Consider the following 16,469-nt stretch of genomic DNA (forward strand, 5'->3'; position numbering starts at 1 on the left):
CCACATTAATGTGCAAATGTATGCAAGAAATTTTCAGAAAAGCCAAAATTACTGAGCCAAATGAGGTAGCTGCACTCAAATTGTTGGGATTATGAATAATTACTGCACGTTTTCTGGAACTTTCCTCATTTTTTTTTCCTTTTTGACAGAAACAATGACTTCAGTGGTTTAATTGAGGAAAATCCAAACGCGGTGTGAAGTTGCTGTGTTTTCGTGGCTCGGTGTAGGAGCTACCAACAAGCAGTTTTATATGCTGAATCAGTGGGCAAGAAGGAGTAAGTAGTAACAGCCATGCTCAATTATTCCCTATATTTAATGCGTATTCTGTTATCTTTCTTCTCTCACTTCTTTTCACACTGTACGTGTTTATACACCACTCTTAGTTATTATTAATCTCTGGCTCTCTTCAGCAGTGAGTCTTTTGTCCTGTCTCCCTCCCCTTACCCATAACTTGTTGTGGCAGATGACTGCCCTTTCCCTGAGCCTGGTTCTTCCTGCTAAAAGGGAGTTTTTCCCTCCCACTGTCACCAGCGCTCGCTCAACGGAGGTTCAATTGATTTGTTGTGGTTTTCTCTGTATTATTGTAGAGACTTTACCTTACAATATAAGGTAAAGTTTCATTTGATTTGGTGCTATATAAATAAAATCAAATTGAACTAATCCCTCCCATCTTTTCGGAAAAACCTTGATATCTTAAATCTCGTTTAGCTAAAGTAACAATACAATTTACTTATAATGTTTTACAAAACTGCAAAGTCACACAGCTGCAAAACGGCTAAAAAAATTAGATTACCTTTTTTTTTTTTTACTGACAAGTAACCAAATAGATAAATCCCAAGTAACGCTTCCTTGTAAGGAATACTCATTACCTGGGGATTCAATTCGATTTATTTATACAGCGCCAAATCACAACAGCAGTCGCCTCAAGGCGCTTTATATTGTAAGGTAGATCCTACAATAATACACAGAGAAAAACCCAACTCCCACTTTGGCGACAGTGGGAAGGAAAAACTCCCTTTTAACAGGAAGAAACCTCTGGCAGAACCAGGCTCAGGGAGGGGCGGGGCCATCTGCTGTGATTGGTTGGGGTGAGAGAAGGAAGACAGGATAAAGACATGCTGTGGAAGAGAGACAGAGATTAATAACAGATATGATTCAATGCAGAGAGGTCTGTTAACACATAGTGAGTGAAGAAGAAACACCCAGTGCATCATGGGAACCCCCCAGAAGCCTAAACCTACTGCAGCGTAACTAAGGGGGGATTCAGGGTCACCTGGTCCAGCCCTAACTATATGCTTTAGCAAAAAGGAAAGTTTGAAGCCTAATCTTGAAAGTAGAGATAGTGTCTGTCTCCTGAATCCAAACTGGAAGCTGGTTCCACAGAAGAGGGGCCTGAAAACTGAAGGCTCCGCCTCCCATTCTACTTTTAAATACTCTAGGAACAACAAGTAGGCCTACAGGGCGAGAGCGAAGTGGGATGATCATTGTGGTTTGGTGGAAAGACTGGTGTGGTGGATTAGCTGGGTAGTAGGGGACTTGAACCAAGCGCCAGCCTCTGGGGCTGACAAAAAAGAAGTGAGAAAGGTGCACTTCCTGGAATGACCACTTGACCACAGGCTAGTCCCTAAAGAGAGCAAATCCCCGTAGACTTCCATATCAAAATGCCAGCTAAACACCATTAAAAAGCTTTTTTACATCCTGGTATAAAAACGGTTTTGGTCTGTTGTGGAAATGGAGACAACTTGGCCGAAAGGTCATTTATGTTTTAAGTCTTTGTAGTTGTATTGTAGATGCAATCAATTCTGCGCGGTCACAGAGAACAGGCAGCCCTCCTGACGTCCGCTCCACAGTTATGTTCGTTTATTTCAGTTTGGTTTCAGTTAGTTATCAGAGTCAGCTTGCTCATTTCAATTTTGTTTTTAGTGTTTGAACTTCTTTAGTTTAGTTTTTATTAGTTTCAATGTCAGTCAAGTCTTGTTTAGTATTACCAGCAAACATTTTGCTTTATCAATGGGTCAAAAGCCATTTACTGATAAATGTACCAGAATTTCTTAGATGTTGCACTCTGAACAAAATAAATATGTAAAATGAAGAATATATCAAAATAATATTAATTATTATTATGTAATTATTATTATAATTTCAATAGAATCATCAGATAAATAATATAGTATGCTTAAAAATATCTTATTGCATTTGACCTGCGTAGTTTGTGGATGCAGCTTGCTAACCAAGCTTGCTACCGTTAGTTATCGTAACACTCGACCTTGAACCTACCAACACAAACACCAAACCCATTATTCTTAGCGAGCTTTCTTATGTTAACAACTAACAGGCTGACATTCAGGAATAATCTGGTTTTATTTGACCTGCTTTGTTGGTGTTTTAAAGGCACCTTTGACCGCGCTGAGCTAAGAAGCACAATAAGTACAAGTTATTTGTGCAACTAGGGAATTATTAAAATTCTGTAATTACCTTTAATAATGATATATCTCACGTAACTTACCAAACACTGATAATCCAAACTAAAATCTTGCTAATGTCTCTATTCCACCGTAATCCACTGAAATTCCCGTTTCAAGGAAAGTCCTGCCAAAACTTAACCGACGCTGCTTTAATCTGAGTGTTTGAAACGCAGGACCAGGTGAGAGCGGGGCGTCTTCATAGTAATTAGGCTGCCGATTGACGTGCTGTGCCTGTAACAGCAGTGGCCGTGGACAAAAGGGCTCTCGTAGTGCTGTAATTCACCTCGAGAATGATGCGCCAGCCTTGGGGCTGACTGGCAGCTTTGATGCTCTGATCACCAGTACGCTACCTCTCTCACCTTACGGTTCGAAACCTGGGGAGGGGGAAAAAAAGAAGACAAGAAACGAGCTGGTTAAGAGTGATGGCTTCCGACTCTTTGTGGTTTGATTGAGAGAAGCAACAAACTCGGATATGACGTAAAAGCGCTTTAAAAAAAATGTAAATGAGTCCATCATGAAAAGCAGATGAAAGGAGTCTTTGGTGATGTGGACCAAGAAAGAAAAATGTCAGAGAAGAAAATGACTTAAAGAAGGAAGTAGAAAATGGAGGGGAGGGGATGAAGGTGGGCTAGGACGGTTGTTGTTATTGTGTTTGATGTAGTGCTTGACAAGATAGAGTTTAGAAATTCTTGTGTAGTACGAGGCAGAGGAAGAGAGGGTTCATTTAAATGCATGCTCACTCAGGGCCCATACGGAGTGGGTGTCTGCTGAGAATTCATCATGGCCTCACTGATAAAGCCTCAGCCTCTTAGTGAGAGGAGAGGAGAGACAGATCACTCTCTCGAGGTGAGATTGCCTCGTGGATGGACACTTGTTATGTAGAAATACACAACACTGACGGATATTGCCATGGCACTTTCGGACTGGTTAGTCATCCCTCCATCCTCCATCCATAGCTGCATCCATCTATTCTGACATTACCCGCGGTCGAATGCAAAGTATTCTCAGGGGACTGTACGCTGCAGACGGCTTCAGAGATTAAAGCGTCACAATTAGGAGAGAAGTTTTGAGGGAAGAGTATCCATCTTTGCAAAAACACCCAAGTTTACAATTACAAAAACCCATTTTGAATATGATTGGATATTCAGAGCGCAGTCACATGAAGCCCTTGCAATTGGGATAGATAAGGCCTGCTGCTCCCTTTAATGCTACATTAGCATGTTAACTTCCAACATATAAAAGACGGACCTATCCATCATTATGTGGTAGGGTAGGTGAAGTCCTGCTGAAAAGCCTTAATTTTGCCATCGGCGTCCTCGTGTTTTGAACATGCCAAACAAAGCGTGGATCTGACTGTGAAACCGAGGACACTGCATTGGTTCACTAACAACTCTAGAAAATTGCCTTTGTGATTTTAATGACCGTAATTTAAAAAATGAAGACTTTGTGAGTATAAACTTAAACTAGCAGAAATCCAGAAAGTTTTCAGGAAAGCGCTGACTAAGATCACAGAATGAGGTTAATGCCCCTCACTTCACTTTGTATACCCAAAAGCTGTGAGTCTAAAAAGACCAAAAACAATTAAATGATAAGTTCAGTACTGGTACGTTCATGAGATCATGAAATGAATTTAACCTGTGTTTTTTCACGACTCTGTTTGGTTCCACTGATAAGACTGAAAAATCACAGAGCGTGACTCCAGATCTGGAAAACAGACAGCCTTATCAGCCTTAAGACTGGTGTTTTACAATGTGTGCCAACAGCTTTTGTCAGAAAACTGCTTGATTACATACACTAGGCTGCTTTACGGGACGAAACAGATGTTTTGAAGCTCAGCTGGGGCCATGCATAGACGGCTTACGGCAATATCAGATGCAAATGGCAGGCAAATGAAAGATCACAGAACAAAACAATTGTCTTAACAGCAACAGTTACTGTGAACAGCTCAAGTGTTACGGTTGACAGGAATCATACGACGGTACTACATATATTTTGGCACTTACAGATATTCAAATTAATGTGGTTAAAGGCAAATTTAGAGATTTGTACATTGCAAATAAGCTTTCTGTTACACTGTACTACGTATTTTAGTGACATCATTTAGGGAACGAGGAGCTATTAGCACACACCTGCAAAAATGGACCAAAGGACAATAGCTATAGGTGGCAAGTTCTGATTATGTGTGTTTCTTTGCTTTGTGTTAATTTTTCATTTGCGGGCTTTAAAAGTACCACATGTATGTTTGACTTAAATCTTCTTTATGATCATGAGATATAATATATCCACTATCAAAGGGATTCATTTTAAATCTTAGCTAACATTATCAAAGACGCTCCGCTTGATTTATTTACCTAAATTACATTAGTGTTGGTTGTAAGGATACATTCATCGTCATTGCTTTGGATTTTCTGATGTATTTATTCAGAGTGAATATAATTCTTTGTGCAGTTGTCCCTGGTAATTGCAGTTTGTAAGTAAAACTCGTTGCCTGACTGGACTAAAGTATGCCTGTGACACAGTTGTTATATAATGCAGGTACAGCTGAGGTCGTCTTTAAGCTGAGTCAGCAACCTGTGCTTTTTCTTGTTTGCTTGCTCTGGCAATTAGCTTCTGAACCGCCATCGTGTCCTTGGACAGAACCGTCCTATCTACGTGCATCTGTGCCTCCGGAGAACACTACAAATGCTTATCGCAGTGAAATTTCACAAGCAAAAAACCTCTAACTAGGTTTTGCTCTACTTAATCACATATGTACAAAAATAAGTCAAAACTAATTCAAAGGCCGTATTCCATCTGCTTCCACTTCAATGTCCTGAAAAAGTTACAGATTTTTACGTTTTTTCCTTTTTTTTCCCCTCATTACTAATGTGATAGACGGGCAAACTTTTTTGAGTGCAAGGGGTTTGGGGGGCTGGCATGGCTGCGGTGGTGGCGGCAGTGGTGAAGTAGGCAGCAATTAGCGTTGCGCTAATGAACTCCCTCTCATTATCAGTGAATCAACAGGCCTGTGCTAATTACGGTTAGCAGGACAGACTCCTCTCTCCCACTGCGACGGGCTTCAAGGTCCCTCCGGAGCTGCAACACACCGAATGGTCTGCCAGCAGCCACAGGTGCAAAGCACTCACTGCCAATGTTAAAAACAGAACATTACACATGCACACACACACACACACAAACACAGGGACATACACATGCAGACACCAATATCAACTCTATCATGTAGCGGTCATCTCATGCAGATGGCCACACCACTGTCTTTTTTCTGTTTGCTTGTGGGTTTGTTTGTTTTGTTTTTTTTACATATTTGTGTGAATTAAGCACTTCATAACTCAGGAGAGAGGTATTCCTACTGAGAGGAGTCACCTATTACTTACACACTTAAACAAAGCAAAAAAAAGCTTCAGAGCCACAGTGTCTCTGCTGCAGAAATAGGTACAAGTAGAAATGGAGACTAGCCTGATTATTCACTACAGCCAAGCTCTGGCAGCTGGGCTGGGGTCAGCATACACTCAGCTTTAACATCACTCTGCATTCTTTGTTAGCGTCATGCTACATTCATTGCTAGCTTAGCATGCTCTCTGTGCAGACACTTACAAAGAGATGCTGTCGTGTTAGCAAAACCATGCAGCTGTTTCTGCCCTTAATGCATTTTGCGCTCTTGTCCTTTAGTGCAGTAAGAATAACATTAATGTCCATGTCTCCTCTCCTCGAAAGTTGTAGACCGCTCCATCCATTGTCCGCCTACCCACAGAAGAATCAGCTGATTTGTCTTTCTTCTTTCATCCATCGGGCATGCAGAAAAGAATAAAAACTTTTGCAACACATGTAACAACCTAATCTTGACTGTAATGAGATTGCTGAATTTAGTGCAGTAACTCATTAGATTACAGCGTTACTGAAAAATGTAACGTAATTACAGTCACGTGTTACTTTGGAACATCTTGTGCCCAGAGTCAGTTTTGGAAACATTCCAATAATATTTTCTCCATTTTCTAACAATTCAGTCATCCACCCATGAACACAAACATTTACTATATTAAGCTGAGTGAGGTTGTATTTTGTCAATAGTTAGCAAGCTAGCTAGTTTGAGGAAATAGGTATTCTATAAAAAGCAAAATCAGACTTCACGTGTGTTGAAAGTGGACTGCATTCACTTTCAACACAAATAACGGTAAAAAAAAACAAAAATAAAAAACTACCAGGTAGCTTTTGGAGGCTTACTCTAGTTAGGCTAACTGTTTGTAGTTTGCCACCTTGGTTGCTAACACTGCTTTGATTTTGTAAGTGTGTTTTTCTGGTCAGTTTCTTTCAAGTTATTAAAAATATCTGCATGACGTGTCGTAGGTATAAATGAGTGTTTTTGCTAACTGAGATGTAGAGGTGCCTGACCAGGCTATTTGTGTCCCTAGTGGGGCATTTCGTGGCTTTCAGATGATTGGCTCCAGGCTGAGGAAAACAGTCTACACCAGGGGTGTCAAACTCAAATACACAGTGGGCCAAAATTCAAAACTAGAACAAGGTCGCGGGCTAACATTAATATTTATTGAAAAATATCTTCCTCCAGATTTAAGAATGAATCTCTTCTTATGGACTCAAACAAGTTTTGCTGAAAAACTGAATGTGGAACAAGCAAAGCTTAATACTAAACAATGTATATATTAACTGTATAATACCAGTAGGCCAGCTCTAATAGTAATTTGGTATGGCTTCGCGGGCCAAATGTAATTAGGCTGCGGGCCAAATTTGGCCCGCGGGCCAGAGTTTGACACCTATGGTCTACACTAAGAGCCAAGACAACAATAGCTCCAGATTCTGTATGAAGTAAGGTCAACATACCCAGGATATATTTCCGTTATCTGCATTCACTTACCCTAACACTGGCAATCAGGCTAAAGTGACACAAAGGTAGATATCGCCTCAATACATTAATCCAGAGCTTCACCGTCTAGCTAAAATCACGCTCACATGAAAAGGATAGTGTCAGCAGCAAGTGGCCAATCACGAACAAGGAGTTTACTGCCAACGCAGTAACTGGTTTAAAAGGGAAGATAAAAGTATAGTTTTACTAAAATGCGACCAATTAAGCACATATTAAAGGATAAAAATAACCAAACAAATCTGCAGTGTGAGAGTTTGTTTTAGGAGATGTACAGTAGCATAGAATTAGAACGGGTATGCACACTGGACAAGAGCTTGTATATTAATAAAGTTTAGCCTATTTGAAGTCAGGAAGCAAAGCCAACAAAAATGCTGACTGTGTGAGTTTACATACATACAGAATATTGCAGCTCTGTTGTAACAGGGAAACAAGAGAATCTGATGTGTTACGTCATTCCATTAAATTAATCTTTAGATGTGCACTGGACAGTTTTAGCTTTCACTCTTTCAGCTGCAGCCCTGGTGGTGTTTAAAGATCTGAGAGAAAAATATAAACGGTTTAGGATAATGTACACAATAATAAAACTGTAAAGGCTTCAAGGAATAATCAAAGAATAAACTTGCATCAAAAATTCTATAATTACCACAGATTATCATAATGAAAAGGCAAACAATTTAAAGACTCTCACTCTCTCCCCTTTTACTATCTTACCATCCCCTTTAGAGGTCCCAGGGATCTTTCAGGAATGTAGATGCAATTTTCCAAAGAACCGACTGGTCAGTAGGAAGTGATTTCATATCTGCCGATCTCTAATCGCTAACATAACCTGCTCCAGAGCAGCTTAGATCTGCATAAGCACAAGTTAACATGGCAAAGTATGCCAGTAAGACTTCTCAAAGCCCAATTCATAGTAAAGGACTCAAGTCAACCTGCCATGCATCTTTCTACCTGTTGTTGTTATTTTAATCTGAAGCAGTCTGAAGCAGTTTTCAGTGGTGAGCTGCCATTTATTTTGTTGAACTGGGTTTCTCCTGTAAGGTGTTTTCCTGTATTATGACGAATGGGAACTTCTTGTAAAGGTTAACTAATTTCAACACTTGCTTTTTGGAAACACAGCATATATCAATTTTAAAACAACCAAGTTGTGCCTTTGGGAAAGAGGAAGATGGATTTTTAGTTGCATTTCAGCACTAGGTATAGATGTACTGTTAGGCTCGTAAACGCAGCTGAGTAAGGGTTAACGTCTTCTTTAATTAATGTACATGCTGAGGGTCACTCAGTGAGTGCACAATCAGCAGAAACAAATGTCACTGCAAAGCAGGAAGAATACACCAAAAATGAACAATGCTGTGTTAGTAATGAATATGTTACTGTGTGGTTGTAATTATTAGGCACCAAAAACCCCAGGTTGAGTCTGATTTTCATCACACAAGCCAGGATATTACACATTACTGATTGTTACATACATTAGGGGTGCAACGATACACAAAATTCACGGTTCGGTTCGATACTTTGGTGTCACGGTTCGATATTTTTTCGATACAAAAAAAATGTTCACGCCTTTTTAATTTGTCATTTATTAAAATTATAAATATATATTTTAACTCAAAAGTACAGTTTTTAAATTTAATGTTGCTGAAACAACAAAATAATAAAAAAATTTATCTATCCGATCGAGAAATCACTCATCTTTGGAAAAGAGAGTTTATTACAGAGAAATGTCTCTTTCCAAAATAAAAGCTATACTATACGCTTCTTCTGGGCTATATTCTCAGCAGCATATTAAACATATCAGGTCCCCATAAGGAGAATCCTGTGCTAACGGCTGTCTAAATGACTCGGGTAAAGTTTGTAGCATGCATGCTTGTTGTTTTTGTCTGCTTCCACTTGTCTTTGCACTAGGATGATGTCGTTGTAAATGTGCAGTCATATTCGTTGTGTTCCCACTAGTGCTGTCAGCGTTAATCTGAAATGACGTTAACGCCACAACACGGCAAATCTCCGTTAACGAGCTACCGCGGATCGCCCCGTGCGTGGGGCTGGACGGCCAACACGTTAACGAGCTAACTGCGCTAACGCACTAGTTCCCACCATGTAATTGAGCATTGTGTGGCACATCCAACATACTGTTTTACTTTAGTCCATGACGCGCTTACCTTCAGGGTCATACGTCACATGAAAACCAAAATAGTTCCAAACGCCAGATCTGAATGAGGGTGGGGGAGGTTCAATTTGCCATGTTGCAAGGAGAGCTTAGCTTCTGTCTCACTAGCTTGCCCTGCGCTCAGTGAATCTGCGTTCGACTACTCCGCCTAGGCTGCACTGTCGAGCACAGATCCACTGAGCGCTCAACACAGACAGCATCGTCAGAAGGAAAGTTGATCAAATAAATTTAAAATTTTGTATTGTTCGATACATATGCGTACCGAACCAAAAGCACTGTATCGAACGGTTCAATATCAATATGAGTATTGTTGCACCCCTAATAAATATATATATACAGTATATGAGTTCAGGTACCCTGCTGGGGTAATAGGCTGGCCAAAAGAGGAGATAGAAGCCACTGACATCAAGACAAGAAAGCTCCTTACGATGCATGGAGGGTTTCACCCCAAGTCCAGCACCCTGAGGCTGTACGCTAAGCGGAAGGAAGGGGACCGGGGACTGGTGAGTGTCAGCACCACAGTCCAGGATGAGACAACGAACATCCACGAATACATCACAAAGATGGCCCCAACTGACCGAGTGCTCAGTGAATACCTCAGGCAGCAGAAACCCAAGAAAGAGGAGGGAGACGAGGAACCATCATGGAAGGACAGGCCCCTGCACGGTATGTACCACCGGCAGATAGAGGAGGTGGCTGATATCCAGAAATCCTACCAGTGGCTGGACAAAGCTGGACTGAAAGACAGCACAGAGGCACTAATCATGGCAGCACAAGCTCTGAGTACAAGATCCATAGAGGCTGGGGTCTATCACACTAGGCAAGACCCCAGGTGCAGGCTGTGTAAAGATGCCCCAGAGACAATCCAGCACATAACAGCAGGGTGCAAGATGCTAGCAGGCAAGGCATACATGGAACGCCATAACCAAGTGGCCGGCATAGTGTACAGGAACATCTGTGCCGAGTATAACCTGGAAGTCCCAACGTCAAAATGGGAGATGCCCCCAAGGGTGGTGGAGAATGACCGAGCTAAGATCCTGTGGGACTTCCAGATACAGACGGACAAAATGGTGGTGGCTAACCAACCGGACATAGTGGTGGTAGACAAACAGAAGAAGACGGCCGTAGTGATCGATGTAGCGGTTCTGAATGACAGCAACATCAGGAAGAAGGAACACGAGAAGCTTGAGAAATGTTGGGTGGGTGTTTTATATATACATATATATAATATATATAACATATATATATGTTATATATATATATGTTAAATCTTTTTATTTCCCTTTTTATCAGCCTGTCATTCAGATAATTGGAGGACATCCGTATCACACCTTAACTACATCACATTGTAATTGTAACATTGTAACAATTTTATATCACATCAATGTGTTACAAATTGTTATTTAATGCATTAACATCATTTAACAAAAGGACAGCTGTATAATCTTCAGGACTTGTGTCTATTAAAAAAGACAACAACAAAAATGAGGAACACAGCACCGGTGCACAAAACAAGAGCTGTGACTGGCACATTAGAGGCAAATTACAAACAGTATTACTGTAACAAACAGATACAAGGACACAGAAAAATGCAGAGGTTTTAAAGCAGCGTTAACATTTTCACATTATCAGTGGATTACATGAGTATGCGCTTTGTGAAAATGCTGTACACTTTGTGGAGCCTCGCCATCATTCTTTTTAAAATTGCCCTGATGGTTTGAACTATAAAGTAAATACAAGGACTTTTTTAAAAACAGATAAAGAAACTGAATGCTACCGGCTCAGCACCAGACAGCAGCAATGTTAGCACTTAAATGGTGAGCATAGTAATGATAATCATTTGCTTTCCTCAGTTGTGATGATCTAAACAGAACTAGATGAATACTGCAAATATTACTCGTATTTAAAGGTATTTTAGCCACAACACATCAGTGATATAAATGTGTAATTTAGCAGTTTTAGCTAAGCCTCTTACTCCCAAGCAAGATAAAGGGAAAAATAAACTGCTGTAAACAAACTCTTTGCAAATCTTCCTGATAATATTGACATATGATTTCCATTTCAATTTGATATATATTTCATGAGAGCACAGTTCCAAAATAAACTAGTTAAGCTTATCTAAGCCACAGTTACAACATATAATTTTTAAATTAGCTTCCTCTTTGGCTAATTAAACCTCTTTATAGTGACATTGCCATAGATCTCAATAATATCAGCATAAGGAGCTTTTATAATGAACTGTAAGGAAAATAATGCCTTAAAAGTCTACATTTGGCTGCTGCTGTCATTTGATCTGTATAGGTCCTGTACTGAGTTTGGTTTCTATTAAGCACCATATTACCACAAGATCTGTCCTCTATCTTACAACAACCTCCCAACATTCCCCTGCTCGGCAAACAAGTGTTTTACAATAGGCACAGCGAGATCCATTAATCAAATGTCACTTGTAAGCCAGCAGTGGCCCTCGCCTATCAAACACTTAGACTTATTGAAAAGCACAAGTTCTGACTCCATTGATAAAGGGACTAGAGGCTTTTCAGTGAGTCACTGAGGCGAACAAACACCAAAAAGATTTTCCGTGTCAGCCCACAGCATGAGCCATAAGATGAGACCTGAGCATGTAAAATAGACCACCCCTCCTTTTCCATCCATAACTTAAGCAGAGATCAGTGGCTAACACTCTTAATCCCAAGGGGGTGCTTTCTGAGCTGTAATTTAAAAATAGCGTTTTAATAACACACCACTGCTACAGTACATTAATCTCAGAATTAATTATCTACCCCACCCCCAGCCTATTTGCTTGAAAGAGGCTCTTTGCTGCATTTCTTGTGTTTTAGTTCTATTTATTCCACGAATGAGTGGATAAAGAGATGCATGTGGAGTGTCTTGTGTCGAGTGCAGTAATTACGCAGTTGCTAGTATATTACCAGCATGTATATGAAAACCAGCAAGCGAATTAGAGGTTGTCATCGGCATAAATGGTCAGCAAGGTGAGTTGCTCTTAAGTGGCTGAGTCTAGTTTGTGCAACATAAACAAAAAAAAAACAGCCCAATTAAAAAGTGCTTTAAATAAAGACGTGGGCGTAATCTAAAGATATTGTAGCAAACAGCTGCAGCGTGGAGACTAACTTCATGTTCGTTTTACATTTTTATGCGAGAAAATGTTTTTAATCACACGTCACTCCGAGCAACAGAAAGTCAATTCCAAAGAGAAATTAAGGAACATAATGTGACTGCAAGGCAGGCCAAAAGGCAGCGCAAATATTCAAAAACAATATTAAACCGCAATAAATAAAATATGAACCTTCTTTGGCAATATAGCGCTCAAGTATCAGGGGACGTGGGCACTTAATGCAAGTTAATGAAACACAAGAATCGCTTTTAAAGGCTCGGCAATCGCTGAGCGTTTGTCGAAAGGTGATGATCGTGCTGCTGAGCCCTCTGGCAGAAGTTGCCAGCTGACAAGAGATCAAGTTGAACACTGACAGTAATTATTAGGATATAAGCTTAAGAAGGTCTCGTGGAGAGAGAGAGAGAGAAAAGGACAAATCATTTTTCTCTGTTCCTGATTGACTGGCTGACTGACCTCTATTGTCAGAGCTCCACAGCTGACAGTGATCTGCACACATACATCACTTTGTATGTTCGCCGCCGAAATGTGCGCATACTCTGCATGAGGCAGGTGCCCCCGGGTCTGTGTATCACAGATAACCTTTACAGGAGGTGCAGTTCACGCCTCCCGGCCCCCGCACCTTCCTGCTATCACATCAAAGGATCTGGATGTGGTTAAATTCAGACACTGGAGAGACGGTCGGGGCTTGGCATGCATGATTGATGTCGAGTTTGTAACATTAGCTATCATAAAGTGTAACACAGAAGATAGTGTGAAGTGTAAGATAGCGTAAGAGCATGCTGAAGGAAATGGGAAACTGTTTGACAGCTTTTGCTGTTTTATGGTTTCCTGTTGGTCTCTCTTTGCTCTGGACTAAAGCTATTAAAAAGTAGGACCTGCAGTAATTTGCGTTATGCAATGTGGCAGGTCTCAGTGCCCTTATAGAAACTCCTCACACATGCACAGAATCCCTTTCAGACTCTAATGTTTCAATTAATGCTGAACGAGCTATGAAATATACAAGACTTGGAACCAAACTATGAAAAAAAAAAATGACACACATTTTGGTTGTTTGTGACATGACTCTACTCAGATTTCTGTGTCTCCAACATGACATCCTATTAATTTTGTTTATATCGAGGCAGGTGGTTGTCAGTAAAAGTCATTTCGTCAATCAATTTTTTTTTCGAACTGACTATTTTTCAAATGAAAAAATAAGTTGCTAATTTTGTCAGTGCTCTTTCTAGACACTGCAGGTTTAATTGCTAATTGTTAACTGGGAATGAATGCATTTACATATTAATTAGTTAGCCCATTTGCATTTTTAATTTGCTGCCTTCAAAGGGGGTGAGATAAAAGGTCGCACAATTCTGAATAATTTAAATAATTTATGCTCCATTGGTGAAAAGAAGCTGAACAGAAGTGTTCTGCGGATATTAACCCCTGAGAGCTTTTACCGAATAAAGCACTCCAAAAATTGTTTTAACAAATCTAATTAAACGGAAAAAGGTCTGAACACACAACCACCCAGAGCACCAGGAGCTAGAGTGTGTCCTCGGGAACAAAAAACGCTCAGGAGAGAGTGATGGAGGGTGTATGGCTATGGAGGACGAGACTTCCAACCCTCCATCCGGATATGAAGGCCTCTCGTAGTCTTTTCATCATTCAGATTGATCAAATACCCCTACAGGAATGCTGATGGAGCCAGTGCTTGGTAATAGGAATTCTCTATGAAGTTAAGCTGCTCTTTGCAACATGACATGCTCCATAAGCAATCAAAGAGATGCATGTACTGTGGCGGATCCTTGAAAGTTAGCCGAGTGCGTGTCCAAGTTGTCATTTTAATGAATGGACAGCACCGGCACGAGTACCTTTATCAGATCATCGCAACAAAGTACTAACAAATAGACAGCGCCTATAACTTTAACTTTAACTTCCGTCTCCTCTTCTAACTACTCAAGTGTCCATTATAAAAATAAAAAAAAACTTCTTTTCCATTTTTGGTGCAAGGAGCTGATATTTTCACTCCCTCGTCTTCAACCAGGTCCCGACTGCATTGTGAAACTGTCTCCTCGCCTTTGTCCCAGTGATCTTAATTACAGGCCCTGGGCCCTGTGCAGAGAAGCCCATTTAAATCAGAACACATCCAGCTTCCATTATGGGCTTGGCATTTGGTCTTTGTGCCCATGCTCTTAAATTACATGCTGCCAATCCTAGTGGGCACGGGCAAGATGAGGAGCGGAGGATGGGTGAGAGATGAGGTGAAAGGGGGATGAGAGAAAAGAGAGAGGGGGCTGAGAGCAAAAGCGGAGGGGGCCACAGGCTGCACTTGTAGACAGAAAGCTCACCCCTCCCTCTCTTCTTCTGCCCTCTTTATCACCAGATAACTTATGTAAAGTAGCAGATGAAACCCATTCCCATTCACGTCGGCCTGATTGTCAGAATAAGCTTGCATTCCTTTGAAAAGTGATTGACCGTCTGAAAGGGTACAAATTAGGGGCCTGTTCGTCTTTTCTTCTCTGGTCGTGGGGTTTATTTGCGGCAGATTCACCCAGGCCCAAAATTAAGTGAACTCAGGCAGGGATGAATGGGAGTGCTCTGATTGAATAATTGATTTCCTTTGTGCGGCCTGTGTTTAAGAGGGATAACTAGACATCCTTTGGAGTGTAATGATTGTAATTACTGCGATGACTGGTCATGTCAAATATGACACAGGAAAGGACTGTTATTAACCTTTATTCTCCACTTAGAAAAAAAAAAACTAACCCAATATCCTCTTGTCTCTTCAGTCTGCATATGGGTTTCACCTCTGGTATAGGCATGGCTGCTGTAGGTTGAATGCATGGATGAACTCATTCCCTGTCTTCCACTCCTGTCCCATGAAAGGTAGATGGGTAATTGACTGTGCAGTCAGAGTCACTGGTGTGTCAATGACTCACACGGCTAGTGAGCCTTGGGGTAACTCTCAAAGTACAATGCATTATGGCTCCAGAATTTAAGTGCAAAAGATAGGAGTTATTGCCATGTTCATGATATCTGTCAGATTCCCATATGCCTTGACCTCTCAAGCAGCGCAGCCTGAAATGGGCTTTAGTGCACTTGACGCATTTGAGGACCTCAGTGAAACAGACATTCATCTCGTAGTCATCAGACACAGTCTGCTGAAGTTACTGGACATGTGGTCAATTCGAGCTACCGTGTAGCCAAAACAGTGAAGCTTAAAGCCCCAGCTTTAAAGCTACACATGCAGGCTTAACTGATGGTTGCAGTCAAGTCTGCACATGCAGCTGTCTCCGTGCAAAGGTCAGACATAAATTCTCTCTGACTTGTCCGATGTACAACTCAATTTTACACACAGAGACTCTCAAAGTTCTTTTTTTTCAAGAAACTATGCTTCATTCATTGAATATTTCAAAAGTCTTTCATTTTTTAAATGTTATTTTGGTTACTTACAAATAAAATGGCAAGTTGTAAAGGCAAAGAATTGGCCCCTCAGAAGTTTTGCCTCCAGGGTTTCCACATCCAGCACACCTAGAGCAGGGTTAGCATTCTTTTGTCTTCATGTTTCCAGCACCTTTTTGCTAATAGCCAGTCAGGATACAGAGTTTTTTTATAAAAACTTTAACCACGCAAACTGCAGTTGTTTTTTTTTTAAAGGTTCATGAGAACTAAACCAAAATATGTTAAATGAGGTGTATGAGGCTCTCTCATGCCTCATGCAATGAAACATTTATAACTGCATTTAATTTCTGGCATTAAAGTATTCACCTTTAAATTGAGTTTAAAATTTTAAATGAAACAGTAGACATACAATATTTTATTAATATTATATCAAATGGTAATTCTGCT

At 40.6% G+C, this 16,469-nt stretch overlaps 1 long non-coding RNA gene across 1 annotated transcript in view; it reads left to right on the plus strand.

The window, feature by feature from the left end:
- The window catches only part of LOC113037236 (uncharacterized), a 27,824-nt gene continuing 11,355 nt past the window's right edge, over window positions 1-16,469 (plus strand). The window contains exons 1-2 of the long non-coding RNA XR_003274605.1: window positions 1-65; window positions 150-275. This is a non-coding gene — a long non-coding RNA (uncharacterized LOC113037236). The remainder of the gene's footprint in view (window positions 66-149; window positions 276-16,469) is intronic.

The sequence above is a fragment of the Astatotilapia calliptera genome, chromosome 15 (assembly GCF_900246225.1).
Source record: "Astatotilapia calliptera chromosome 15, fAstCal1.2, whole genome shotgun sequence".
NCBI classification, from domain to species: domain Eukaryota; kingdom Metazoa; phylum Chordata; class Actinopteri; order Cichliformes; family Cichlidae; genus Astatotilapia; species Astatotilapia calliptera.